Here is a 14,019-nt window from a genome sequence, read left to right as displayed (position 1 = left end):
GAAGGCAGCCGGGATTCGCAGCCGAGTCTAGAGCTCAAGGTGTCAGAGGAGATTAATTAGTGTTAGAATAATGATAGTCATCGACATGAGACACCTTGTAGTGATGGAATAATAATTATAGTTAGATATAATATTTTAGAAGGCAAAAGTAACTTTCAAGAAGCTACATGTAGTGGAGAGAGTTTGCGAAGTGCGCTTACACAAGTGTTGACTAAGAACGGGGACTTGTTGATCACAACAAGGTATTTACTGTGTATCGACAAACAGAGCTAGTATGCCAGCGAGCCAGGCGGTCCGCCTGATAAACCGACAAAGGAACAAAGCCGAGCGCAAGGCTATTCAGGGTCAGTACCGATGCACTTAGGAAACAAGGAAAGATGAGGACAAAGTAAGACAGAAGACAGTAGTGCCTAGGTAGCAGCACTTACTGTGACAACTATTGAGAATAGCCACTTGAGGGCGCTACTGACTGGATGAACAGTTTGGTAATGCCTGTAAGACCCAACCCCTTGGTAGGAGGTAGGGATAGAACTTTGAGTTCAGGAGCGGAGATATAACCCCTGGCCAAGATGGCGCGGGGCCTTCTTCCAGCCAGCTGTTCGTACTTGTCAGAACGAGATTCTGTTCGAGCATTGCCCAAGTGCCGTAGGGCAAGATTAAGATAGACGCGTAGTAGAACAGTAGGCGCGTGGAACAAGCTCGCTCTCTCTACAGATCATTACATTCAGACTTGTAAATATACTGCACATAGTAGTTTTAGTTGTCCTCAGTAATAAAGGACAGAGAAATAACTTCATCTTTTATTTCGGGAGTTTCGGGACGAGTCATACCTACAAATTACCTCCCTACAATCCGCTCGGCAGGTCAGGTAATACTTCAACATCCAACGGCCTGGTGACCAACCTACGAGAACGTCTCTCAGAACAGGTAGGTCACGACAGGCACGTATAAAAATTTGGTGTCAGGTAGTGCAGGGTCCCGAGTTCGATCCTCGAACAGTGTCAACTCACCGAAATAACGTGAGAGAACCGCGACTTCGTAGAAGATTGTCCGTAAGAGAACCGCGACTTCGCAGAAGATTTCCGTGTGAGAAAATCGCGACTTCGCAGAAGATTGTCCGAACCGCGCTACCGCGTAGTTTCGTTCGTGTGCCGCGCATCGCAGAAGAGGAGCATCACTACCGCAGCCTACTAAGCCAGCCCAGCAGAGGGGTAGCAGTCCAGTAGCAGACAACGCCATCCGGTGGAGACGCAGCACTACAGCCGACTACTCATCCAGCCCAGCAGTGAAGCAGCATTGCAGATTAAGGTAAGCTGAATATGTATTTTAAATGGCACGACAGAATAGTTCAGTACCAGCAGACCGAGGCACTGAGATGCTCGAGGACGAGGTGGAATCAGTAAGTATGAATGGGCCTTTTGTGACAGTAGTAGAAGGACATCGCCTCATTGGACGAGAGTTTGATGGCAGTCAACCAGATAGATTGCATGAGTTCATAGCTAACGTAGATGCTGCTGTTCGTATGATTAAGGATGAGGATCAAGAGTTGTTTTTCAAGTACATTTTAACTAAGGTTACGGGCAGAGCCCGAGATAAATTGTTGTACAGACGTGATATACATAATTGGGAGAAAGCCAAGCGGGCATTGATAGAATATTATGGCCAGCAAGGCACGTTATATTTGTACATTTGTCAAATGTTCCAAACAGCGCAGGACCCGCGAGAATCAGTCGCACTTTGGGCACACAAAGTAGAAACATTGTCAGCTTCTTTTAGAGAGGCAATACTTGAGAATGAATTAGAGGAGGATCGTGACGCGCAGTTGAAAATAACGAGAAAAATATGTGTTGCCAGTTTCATACAAGGGTTAGCCAACCCTAGAATACAAGCTAGGGTGCAGTCAGAAAAAGGCATCACTTTTGAGAGGGCAGTTGCACTTGCTCAACAGGAAGAAACCGTAATATTGTCAAAGAAGGCACGAGAGGGCCTACAACACAAACATAGCTCAGGGTTTAGCAAGCGCAGACCAGAACAGGAGCGCAGTGCAGTACCAAAGTGGCATACTAAGCCAACACATGCTAGTGTTAGGGTGGTCTGCTACAGTTGTAGCAAGGAAGGCCACATAGCAAGGAACTGTAGGAACACAGGAACGCAAGGGGCTCACACCACACAGACCGCTAGTTCCAATACAACTACAGGGGGCACATTCAGTAAATTAAAATGTCGCTATTGTGGGAAGACAGGGCACATTGAATGTGACTGTAGAAAGAAACAGAGGGACAAGGAAACAGAGGTACGAGAAACAGTGCGCATAGTACGCACACAACCAAACACAGTGACAGGTGAAAACAGAACTTGTTATCGTTGCGGCCGAAAAGGTCACATACAGGTGAATTGTCGACAAGGTGCACACACTCAAGGTGCACGCACACAAGGGGCACGCACTCAAGGTGCACACACTCCAGTGATGCGTACGGATAACCGTATGTGCTATACGTGTGGCCAACAGGGCCACATTCAGAGGAATTGTCGAAAAGCCCAAGGCAAGTCCACGGGCAACAGGTCCATGAAAGGCCAAACTCAGAGTGATCGCATAGGGGGCAAGGCCGTAGGATACCGAGTCCAATGCGAACATTGTGATAGGTGGTCACATCGAACCCAAGACTGTTGGTTCAAAAAGAAGGGCGGCAGTACGCAAGCCACGAAAGCCTCCGTGGCTCAGGCGGCAAACTAGAACGGGCCCGTAGCAAGGGGACAGTTACGGAGGCCCGCAAACCAGAAGGTCCCAAGAATTCTGACGTAGAAGGCACGGTGCTGATCCAGGTTGCGAACCAAGGAAGACCGTTGAGATTTTTGATAGATACTGGGTCCGATGTCAGCCTAGTAAAGAGGCAATCGGTACAGAAGGAATGCCTGATTGATGGGAGCAAATCAATTGAATTAGCAGGTGTAAGTAAGGGAATAATTTACACACAAGGTACTGTACGTTTTGCCATTGGAAACACAAGTCACACATTTCATGTGGTAGGGAGTGATTTCCAATTGACACAGGATGGTATAGTTGGGCGAGACATCCTGACAGATAGTGTGATTGACTATAAGGAGGGTCATGTCACCATAAGAGGGCGACAATACCCTATGGGGGCGCGAGAGACGAAGGTGATCCGTCTCGAACCAAGGACCCAGAAGGTCGTTGTTATAGAAGTAGATCGGAATCTACCCTTAGGAATTATTGAGAAGGAAGAGGTGATACCAGGGGTGTACCTCGCAGGGTGCCTAACCAAATCAGAGCACCATGAAGCAGTGGTTAGCATGATGAATACCACTGAAAAGGCGGTGACTTTACACAGTCCACGAGTGCACATACAGGAGGTAGATAAAACCTGCCTAGCACAAGTGCGAAAGGTAGAGCAGAACAGTAGAGTGGCAAACGGAGAACCGGCCACCCAGAAGCCCCGATCACAGCGGGTGATAGACTGTTTGCGAGTTGATCACCTCACGCAGGTAGATAAGGAAGGGATATATGCCATCTGTGCTGAGTACAATGATATCTTCCATCTTGAGGGAGACAAACTAACTCACACTGATGTACTACAGCATGAGATCCCTACACCCCAAGATCAACCTCCAATTAATGTACGACCATATAGACTTCCCGAAGCACAGAAGGGGGAAATACAAGCTCAGATAGATAAGATGCTGAATGATGAAATTATCACACCTAGCACATCAGCCTGCAATGCGCCATTACATTTAATTCCGAAGAAATTAGACGCCTCAGGGAAACAAAAATGGAGGGTCGTGATCGACTTTCGAAAATTGAACGAGATAACGATAGGAACCAGTTATCCCCTGCCATTAATTTCAGAACTGTTAGACGCCCTTGGCAAGGCGAGATATTTTTCGACCTTACATCTCGCGAGTGGCTATCACCAGGTGTTGTTGAAGCCTGAAGACAGGCCAAAGACAGCATTCTCTGCTCTAGGACGCAAGTACGAATTTAGGAAAATGCCCATGGGTTTGATGGCCGCGCCAGCCACGTTTACGAGGCTGATGAACAACGTGCTCACAGGGCTAACGGGTATAAAATGTCTGTGTTACCTGGATGACGTCATTGTGTACGGGAGTTCAATCCAGGAACACAACGCGAAGCTAAGGGACGTATTTCAAAGGCTGAGAGAGAACACTCTGAAACTCCAGCCAGATAAGTGTGAATTCCTAAGAACTGAAGTAGCATTCCTAGGACATGTAATTACTGACGAAGGTGTCTTACCAGACCCACTTAAAGTACAGGCCGTTAAGGACTTTCCGAGGCCGACCACTAGCCGCCAGATCAAGCAATTCTGCGGACTGAGTGGGTACTATAGGAAGTTCATACCAAACTACAGCAAAATCGCGAAACCGCTGTATCAGTTAGTGAAGAAGGACGTTCCCTTTGTATGGGGAGACGATCAGGAAAAAGCGTTCCAGACACTAAAGCAAAAGCTAATTGAAGAACCTATACTGCAGTATCCGGACTTTGAAAAACCATTCGCTGTTACCACTGATGCGAGCAACGAAGCGGTTGGGGCAGTATTGTCACAAGGACCTATCGGAAAAGACCTTCCAATTGCCTATGCAAGTAGAACGCTTAACAAAGCAGAAATGAATTATAGCGTAACTGAGAAAGAATTGTTGGCAATAGTGTGGGCAGTGAAGTATTTTAGACCATATTTGTTTGGTAGAAAATTCACGGTTGTGACCGACCATAAGCCGTTGAAGTGGGTCTTCAACGTGCAAGATCCGTCTTCACGCCTGCTAAAGTTCAGGCTGAAGCTAGCGGAATACGATTTCGACGTCGTATATAAGCAGGGCAAACAGAACTGCAATGCAGTTGCCCTGAGTAGAAATTCCACTGAACCCAAGTGCCAAGCGCGAGTGGTTAACTCGGCTCAGCATAGGTCTCACTCAGAGACAACAGTAGAAATTCAGGCCTCAGACGAGAATAGAGAGGAGGTACTGTCTTCAAAACCCGAGGATGCTACGGCAGAGGGAATTGAAGCGGACGGTAGCGAAGTTTCCGAGGACGCTAACGCAGAGGAGATTTCGCCCGAAGGTAGCTTATCTGAGGAAGAGATCGAATTAGGCGAAGCTGAAAAGTTAGCCATTTTGAAAGAATGTCATGATTCTTTGGTGGGAGGCCACCAAGGAATAGCGCGCACGTACGCCAGGGTACGTGAACGAATTCAGTGGAAGGGCATGAAAGGGGACATTGAGCACTATGTACGCACATGTCCCTCCTGCCAAAAGAATAAAGGGACCAGACCAGACGTCAGGGCTCCCATGAGAATTACGGATACCCCGAACACAGTCTTTGAGAAAATATCCCTAGACGTAGTTGGACCTCTTTCGTTGACAGAGGCAGGAAACAGGTACATACTGACATGCCAAGATCAGCTGTCAAAGTACCTAGTAGCGAGTGCCATGCCTAATCAGGAGGCAGAAACCGTGGCCCGGACGCTAATCAATAATGTAATAAGTATCTACGGGATACCAGAGCAGATTCTAACTGACCAGGGTAGTAATTTCATGAGTGATGTGTTTAAGACGCTGTGTAAAACGCTGCGCATTCGGAAAACACACACTACGGCCTTCAGGCCACAATAGAACGTTAGCATAGAAAGATCCCATAAGGTGCTCACGGAGTACCTAAGGCATTATGTCTGCTCAGGGGAGCAGAATGACTGGGACAAGTATTTGCCTACAGCTAGCTTTGTGTATAATACCACAAAGAGCACAAGTACAGGGTTCACACCCTACGAATTAATTTTTGGAAGGAAGGCAAATATTCCAGGTGTGCTGCAAAAGCCACCTGAAGTGAATTACAATGAACACCAGAACGTGGTGGAAGAACTGACGGCACAGCTTAGGCGAAATCACGAGGCCGCCAGAAAGACCTTAATAGAGCGAAAAGAATTAGAGAAAGAACACTACGACAAAAAGCAAAATGAGGTCACCTTTCAGGTAGGTGATAAGGTTCTCTTGCGCAATGACGCATTGCGAAGAGGAAAATCCAGAAAGCTAAGCCCACCATTTGAAGGTCCTTACGAGATAGTAGATGTTTCAGGGGTGAACTGCACTCTACAGATGAACAAGAAAAGAAAAAGGGTTAAGGTACATAAGAATCGTTTGAAATTGTACTTGTAGATGAGTGAAGCGAAAACTGGGAAGCGAATGTATCCATAGATAGAAGGGTAACACATATCCTGTCTTTACCTTGCAGGTAGACAGCAGATATGGCGGGAATGCTAGGATTGTTGTCAATCGTAGTAGCAGTGATAGTCGTGACGTCACATCACTACAGAATAGCCGGAGAGGTACTGGATGTCAAGGTGACACCATATGAGAGTACTCCAGGGGCATACTTCGACAATCAGGGTGAGATACAGTTATACCATACGGAATGGACACTAGTTACCTATGTAAACCTGAATAAATTAAGTGATGTATTTTCAAATGTCAAGAGACACATACACTGGACTCAATTAATATGTACACAGTTAGAAAGAAGTACTAACCTAACATGTCAACAGGATGTTAAAATGCTAAGTGCACAATTAGATAGAATTAAGGAATCGAGGGAATTAATTACGAGGATTACCAAACCAATAGGGGAAACGGATAACACTAGGCGAAAACGAGGCCTAATTAACGCAGTAGGTTCCATAGCAAAGGCGTTATTTGGAACATTAAGTCAAGAGGATGCCGATAAATATGAGTCAAAAATTAGTGAGTTAGAGCAGGAACAGCTTTCAATTATGAAAATTGCAAAAGACCAGATGATAGTAGTAAAATCAACATTGCAATCTATGAACAGCACCATTTACGATGTCACAGCCAATGAGCAGAGATTAACTCAAAACATTGCAGAAATTAGATCTTATCTTGCCAATAGCACGCTTCAGATTACAGAAGCACTTAAGCAAGTAGAATTAGAAAACTCAGTGAATAGGCATTTAATTGAGATTGAAGGCCTTCTCATACAACTGTATGAGCATTACAGTGTTGTATTATCAGGTATAATGAATGCTCAGGTAGGAGTCATTCAGGTGCAAATAATTTCACCAGATGATATTATCAAAAGTTATAAGAAAGCTCAGGGAGATTTCCCTAAAGGATTTTCCTTGCCATTTGATTTAAAATCAGCTTACGGCTACTTGATTTACAAGGTAGCCACAGTGGAAGTGTTCGCTAACAAAAATTATCTAGTGTACGTCATCAAGACACCCCTTACAGATAGGGTAACTTATACAATGTATCGCATGATTCCATTTCCCACATATATGAAGAGTAATCCACACCATTTTGTTCATATTCAAGAGACCAAGGACTATATCCTTATGGACAAGGAGAAACAAACTTATGTTCAATTAGACAAAGATCAGGTAAATCAATGTAAGGTAGTAACACCCAGTTGGAGACTATGTCATGTTAAATTCCCTATTAATACAGTGTACACTCAAAAGAGTTGCGCGATCCAGTTAATTATTGGACTTAGTCAAATTCCAGATAATTGTGATAAAAGAGTACTTCCCGTTCAACAGCTCATGTGGATACCTATCAGAGCTGACAGATATATATATATATATATATATATATGTATCCCCAGAAGAAGTTAAGGTAACATGTATGTCTAAGGATACCACCAGTGATATCAGGTTAACAGGCACTGGTATTCTTGTTTTAAGTGCAGGTTGCATAGTGTATGGGCCACATAATAAAATACAAAGTGTAAGTGAAGTGAACACTACACAAAGTAAAGACTTTGTACCAGAAGTCACACTTGATTATGACTGTTGTGAACAAATAGGTAGTGAAATCAAGTTAGAACAGATACCCGAAATGAATAAGTTGTCATTAAATAATTTGCTAAATCACATTAACGATTTACAATGGGCTACCCATAAGACACAAGAAGTGGAAGATATGGTGAGACAAAAAGAAGAAGAACTGCAAAGACAAATGGTCTATCAGCATATTAATGTGTACAGATATATTGTGTGAATAGTTGTTGGTATCATAAGTTTAATTTTAATTTGTTATTGTTGTAATTGTTGCTGTCCGAAACTAGGGTTTCCAGCAAAGAGATGGTTCGATGATGCACGGGCTCATTGCCCTAATATATGTATAAAACAAACGGTAATCACGAAGGGAGATACGGGTAAGACTTCAGATGAGGATTTAACTATATTCCAACGTCCCAGGCGGATCCGGGGACGCCCGGAGATGACTGAGGAGATCAAAGAATTACACTCCAGGCCTGCTGGGGGACGCCCTAGTACGCCTGTGAGATCTATAGAAGCAATAGAAATAGACGCAAGTGATAATCAGAGTAGAGAACAACCTTCCCCTTCACCACAGGGTCGCCGATCCGTACGTACCGGCAACATCAGAGTATAAATAGTGTAGGACAGAAATGGACGCAACGTATGGTTGCATCCATTTCTTCCCTAAGGGGGAGATGTCGTGTACCGACCTCCCACGGACTCGAACCGGCGGACTGCCAGGTGGAAGGCAGCCGGGATTCGCAGCCGAGTCTAGAGCTCAAGGTGTCAGAGGAGATTAATTAGTGTTAGAATAATAATAGTCATCGACATGAGACACCTTGTAGTGATGGAATAATAATTATAGTTAGATATAATATTTTAGAAGGCAAAAGTAACTTTCAAGAAGCTACATGTAGTGGAGAGAGTTTGCGAAGTGCGCTTACACAAGTGTTGACTAAGAACGGGGACTTGTTGATCACAACAAGGTATTTACTGTGTATCGACAAACAGAGCTAGTATGCCAGCGAGCCAGGCGGTCCGCCTGATAAACCGACAAAGGAACAAAGCCGAGCGCAAGGCCATTCAGGATCAGTACAGATGCACTTAGGAAACAAGGAAAGATGAGGACAAAGTAAGACAGAAGACAGTAGTGCCTAGGTAGCAGCACTTACTGTGACAACTATTGAGAATAGCCACTTGAGGGCGCTACTGACTGGATGAACAGTTTGGTAATGCCTGTAAGACCCAACCCCTTGGTAGGAGGTAGGGATAGAACTTTGAGTTCAGGAGCGGAGATATAACCCCTGGCCAAGATGGCGCGGGGCCTTCTTCCAGCCAGCAGTTTGTACTTGTCAGAACGAGATTCTGTTCGAGCATTGCCCAAGTGCCGTAGGGCAAGATTAAAATAGACGCGTAGTAGAACAGTAGGCGCGTGGAACAAGCTCGCTCTCTCTACAGATCATTACATTCAGACTTGTAAATATACTGTACATAGTAGTTTTAGTTGTCCTCAGTAATAAAGGACAGAGAAATAACTTCATCTTTTATTTCGGGAGTTGCGGGACGAGTCATACCTACAAATTACCTCCCTACAATCCACTCGGCAGGTCAGGTAATACTTCAACATCCAACGGCCTGGTGACCAACCTACGAGAACGTCTCTCAGGACAGGTAGGTCACGACAAGGGTAAGCCGGATTTACCTTATGAGCGCTGAGGGTCAGGTGATTTATCCATTTGACGCAAGATTTTTGACTGCTGTAAATCAATTAATTGACTTGTTTTTGCAACTTCTTATTGAGAATATTTACCGATCTCAAAATAGCTACCAAATGACAATGAAACTTAATCTGTCAATTGTTTTAGGATTAGGCGAATTTTTGTTTGGACACTTCAGTATAACCTTACATTTCGACTGACGGTTGTTACGGTTAAGAAAGGTATATACGCTCCTCTGTAGGAGGAAATTGTAGTTGGCACTCCTCAAAATGTAAGAGAAGCTGATACAATAAAGAATAATAATTATTTCGTGTGGCTATGACTAGACGATTGCAGCCCTTCTAAGGTAGACACTCCGATGGGGGTGGGCGGCATCTGCCATGTATAGGTTGTACCAGGAGGTACACCCCAACGTCGCGAATTCAAATTCAGCGCCTAAACGAACGCCTGTATTGGTAAAACAGTGAAACTGAAACCACACCAACTTAGAACTTTACTCAGAAGATGTCACCACAGAAATACGATGTAATTTTGTTATTGTGCAGTTGCCTAAACTGAGTGAATTTATCCTTGTTTTGTTTGCCATTCATCAAGAAGTTTGGACATTCTTCCACAGATAACACTGCTAAAAACTATGATCATGTACCCTGGTGCGAGGTGTTAGAAGTTATAATTTAAAGAATTTTTGTATTTCTAGGTTTTTGTAACTGAATTATGATCATTTATTTTTGGGTTGGCAATATTTCCTTTTTCTTTCCGCCAGTTTTGTATCTAGCCAATCCCTAATTTCTGTAATTAATTTTCCACCTATCACAGGCTTCTTGTTCGATTCTGAATGTTACTTTTGAAATCTACCAATACAATTGAGAGGGTGTGGCTAGTGTAGTGTTGAATGATCTCGAATCTCCCCTCTGGGTACATAAACTGCGTCTTTTCACGTTTCTTGGCCAATTGATCGTCACCATTCGGAGTGTGTGAGTTAATCAGGAGGCGGGCGGCCTCTTTCGCCAGCAGCTAGAACATCTATAAGGTAATGGCCACATAACTTTATTCTTTCTTGCTACCTCCGCAGTTTAACCCCAGCGAAAGGTCAGACTCTTTAGTATGTAACAACTTTTTTAATGTAGCTTTCTTCCGGCTGATATAAAAAAATTCATAAAATATTTAACAGTAAATAGGGGATAGAGAGTGATGTACCCTCTCGAGCTCCCCTTCATTTTGCTTTGAGGTGACTACGTTTAGTAACGGTTTTCTGCCTGTAATGTATTAAAGTAAATTCTATACGAGTCACCTCAGTAGTTTGGGAATAGGCCCTGTTTCGTCGGCCTAGAGCCCCCTAGGATTTTAAGTTCTCACTATCATGGAGCGCAGTGTAAGCCTCCATTCAGGTTGTGTGTCGGGCCATTTAATTAACCTGTTCTTTTCCACATAGGCCCTATAGGTTGGGTACGAGATACCCCGGTTTCAAATTGTAAGTTGGGCCATGGAAGGCCAGAGAGTGTAAGATTTTTGAGGTTGCCTCGAGGAAGCTGAAAGAAACGTAGAGCCGGTTAGCTCTTTCTCAAGTTTTGTAATTGTAAAGAGTGCCTCTGGAAGGCTAGAAATTGTATTTTGGGGAGCAAGTGCTGCGTGAATTAGGGGATTTCTGCCCTTAACCAAGTAATTCTTCTTCCATTTGTAATATTATAAAACTAGGGGCTTAAAGCCCAAAGTGTTAAGGTTCTGAATCTTGGATTTTTCCTAATCTGGTTTCTAGTTTGGCATTGTCCCTGATTGTTATTTTTCCCTTGTGAAAATTTGTTAAGTTTGTTTTTTATAATGAAAAATATAACCTTTGTTAAAGTTTTAATTCAATTCTTGACATTGTAGTTAGAACCATTCACCCCGGCACCGTCTTTCACCTCTGCGTTCTACAGATACCCCGGAACATAGGTAACTGCGTGTTATTGTGGTGGACGATAGTGTTATGTGTGGTGTGTGAGTTGCAGGGATGTTGGGGAGATCACAAACACCCAGCCCCCGGGCCATTGGAATTAACCAATTAAGGTTAAAATCCCCGACCCGGCCGCGAATCGAACCCGGGACCCTCTGAACCGAAGGCCAGTACACTGACCATTCAGCGAACGAGTCAGACTACAATAAAGAATTAAATCAGGTATCAAGATAATATACATTACTGAAAGAATACGACAAAAAGGGAGTAGGATGATACCGTATGACAGGAATTCAGAAGTAACAATGTTTCAAGGCATAATATTGCAAAAACGATACGAATTGGCATGAGCATATCGTAATATGAAAGAAGAGTAGTAGGAAGTAGGCAGGGTAGTAGCGTAATAAGACATAGATAGCAATAAGGTATTAATATCTAGAGAAACAAAGTCTGAAGACTACCCAACAGATTGATAAACCAAAACTAATACAAGATTAAGAAATCTGTGGTTTTAACTGTTCAAATTAATGTAATATTACTTTGGACACTGAGAGTTTATGTTTTAAGTTAGACATATGTTAGAAAACACTGTAACGGTATATTTGCACATTTCTCAGACGACTAAAATCCAGAAAGATAAAATTAGGAGATCTAGCGTAGACGACGTCAATGAAAGTGCCCGAAAATTAATATGAATCTGGAGAATCACATCTTAAGTATGAACGAGAGAGATAGGTGAACTCAACAAGATTACGATAAATCTAGCACGAATGATTGAGCCGCGTAGTTCATAGAGCAGATTTTCAAAACCAATTACAAATCGGAAGCCAGTAAACGAGAATGATTTGACGGAGTGACATGTGGAGTAAGGTAGCAAGAGGCATTTTAAAACATTTAGTGATTTTTTTGCTATTTCGCTTTACGTCGCACCGACACAGATAGGTCTTATGGCGACGATGGGACAGGAAAGGCCTAGGAATGGGAAGGAAGCGGCCGTGGCCTTAATTAAGATATAGTCCCAGCATTTGCCTGGTGTGAAAATGGGAAACCACGGAAAACCATCTTCAGGGCTGCCGATAGTGGGATTCGAACCCACTATCTCCCAGGTATAAGCTCACAGCTGCGCGCTCCTAAATGCACGGCCAACTCGCCCGGTTTTTGTGATTTTAGCAGAATTTAAGGGCATAAAAGTAATTAGAATCATTAACGAAGTACATGCAGATAAAACCATACTACAAGCAATCGAATAAGGTAAACCTAACTCTGTAACTCTAAATAGATGTAAATTAGAGAGTTAACGATCTTTCAAAAAATAGGCTGCCTCATTCGATGGGATGCATCATGGCATCCCAAAAAAAAGAAAAGACATAATATAATTTATCGAGAAATATTATTCTGTTTCCCGTTCTCTTTATGAAGGATACTTTACTCAGGGTAAATATTGTATACGAGTATTATTTAACACAGCACACCATAAACTAAAAACGAAAATAAAACCACAGTTTTCTCCTCAGTATTCGCCTGCATAATTCAGTATGGTATCCATTCCACGGAAATCAATATATATGACTGGTTTATGTCAGATTTTTATTTGAATGCAGAATATCATTCCACCAGTATGTTAGTACAAGTTGCAGCCGTGTATTGGTTTCCTGCCGGTATCTCTTCCAGTGAGCGCACAATTTCAAAGAAAACAGAAGTGAGTTGGGGAAAAATGAGAAACGCGCACATTCATTGTGGATAAATTTTATACAATATATCACTTCATTGCGTGCTGCAAGAACAGAATGGTCCAGCTTTCTGGAAGTGTCTGTAATGGCACGAATAAAGAGGAGGGTGGGATACAACAAGGGACGGAGAGGGAGGCAAGAGTATTTCGAAATTAGCTCAACCATAATTTTACACGTTTCACTCACTTTTATATTCATTCGAAATATCTCATCAAGTTTGCTGTTATTAGAATATTTGAATGAAATTTCAGATATATGAGAATAGCTCAGAAACGACAGTACATTGGTATGGAAATCCAAGCCTCATATGAAGTGTATATTTTAGTGTTAATTAGGGGATTTCATCCGGTAAATAGGCCATGGGCAGCATTTAGAAATCGTCACAGTGAGTCTTAAAAGTTAGTTATGCCTACGAAAATGTGAATATGGAATAAGGATGGAGAGAACTGTTCGCTTCACAGAATATTAAGAATCCAGTTCAAAGATTTGATTTCAACTCTTAGGTCCATTCAAACATTTTTCATTTTATGACGGAATGGGCACGTCTCACACAGAGTTTAATGGATGAAATGATGGCTGTGTACTTTACAATTGTTTTCACGGAGGATGTTATACTCATAGTGCACATGATGTTTCACAGCTACTCAAATAGCAGATTTCATTTGATATTCCATCAGAAGACGAGAAGGTGCAATCCTGCTACAGTACAAGCGTACATTGTCTAGCGACTTGTTTCAATTATCACAGAGTGCTGGGACGATAGCTGAGGATCCTGTCCTCAAATTATTACAAAACACACACTGCAAGGGGTCCCACTGCAATAGGGTTTTAAG

At 43.0% G+C, this 14,019-nt stretch overlaps 1 protein-coding gene across 1 annotated transcript in view; it reads right to left on the bottom strand.

The window, feature by feature from the left end:
* Positions 1-14,019, bottom strand: part of LOC136863574 (uncharacterized) — a 503,819-nt gene that overhangs the window by 463,705 nt on the left and 26,095 nt on the right. The gene's annotated exons all lie outside the window — the stretch shown is intronic.

This window comes from Anabrus simplex, chromosome 2, assembly GCF_040414725.1.
Source record: "Anabrus simplex isolate iqAnaSimp1 chromosome 2, ASM4041472v1, whole genome shotgun sequence".
NCBI lineage: Eukaryota > Metazoa > Arthropoda > Insecta > Orthoptera > Tettigoniidae > Anabrus > Anabrus simplex.
This window is presented reverse-complemented; position numbering and strand designations above follow the sequence as displayed.